The sequence below is a fragment of the Aegilops tauschii genome, chromosome 5, assembly GCF_002575655.3.
Source record: "Aegilops tauschii subsp. strangulata cultivar AL8/78 chromosome 5, Aet v6.0, whole genome shotgun sequence".
Lineage (NCBI taxonomy): Eukaryota > Viridiplantae > Streptophyta > Magnoliopsida > Poales > Poaceae > Aegilops > Aegilops tauschii.
The window spans coordinates 26,758,719-26,759,374 of record NC_053039.3 but is presented as its reverse complement, the minus strand read 5'-3'; the positions used below and the strand labels follow the sequence as shown (position 1 = coordinate 26,759,374).

Genomic DNA, 656 nt, shown 5'->3' with positions numbered 1-656 from the left:
ACTCGTCATAACGTTTCCAGCACTTCCATGCCGGATGGCCCATCTTCCCGCAGATCTGGCACTGTACCCTAGGAGCGGAGGCATGGTTGTTGTAGTTGCCCCTGCTGCTGCCGCCGTTGTTGCCGCTGTGACCGCCACCGCCACGGCCTCCTGGATTGGAATAGCCACGGCCGCCGCGATCACCACCATTGCCGGCTTGTCTGAGGCCGCGGTCACCACCTCTGCCGCCTTGCTTGCGGCCTCGGGTGGCACTGTTGGTGGAGGACTGCGACCCGCCGCCACGAAGATTCAGCCTCCTCTCGAAGCCGAGCAGCTGCAAGAAAAGCTCGGCTACAGTAACTGGCTCCACCCTGGAGCACATGGCAGAGACCACTGGATCAAAATCTTCATCGAGTCCGGCTAGGATGTGGGAGACAATGTCTTCCTCGTCCACCCTCTTCCCCACGGCGATCAGCTCGTCGCAGAGGGTTCTGACCTTCCCGACGTAGTCGGTGATGGATAGGTTGCCCTTCTGCAGATTGGCGAGGGAGATGCGGACGTTTGTGGCCTCGGTCGAGTGCGAGATGCGAGCATCCCTTCGACCGTGTTCCAGAGCTCCACCGAGGTGTGATAGGATGCAACCTGGATGGCTATCTCACGAGGAAGGGTCGTCAGAA

At 60.5% G+C, this 656-nt stretch overlaps 1 non-coding gene across 1 annotated transcript; it reads right to left on the bottom strand.

The window, feature by feature from the left end:
- Window positions 1-297: 297 nt before the first annotated feature.
- Window positions 298-436, bottom strand: LOC120965697 (small nucleolar RNA Z247). Its single transcript, XR_005758725.1, has one exon. It is a non-coding gene; the product is annotated as a small nucleolar RNA Z247 (small nucleolar RNA).
- Window positions 437-656: the final 220 nt, after the last annotated feature.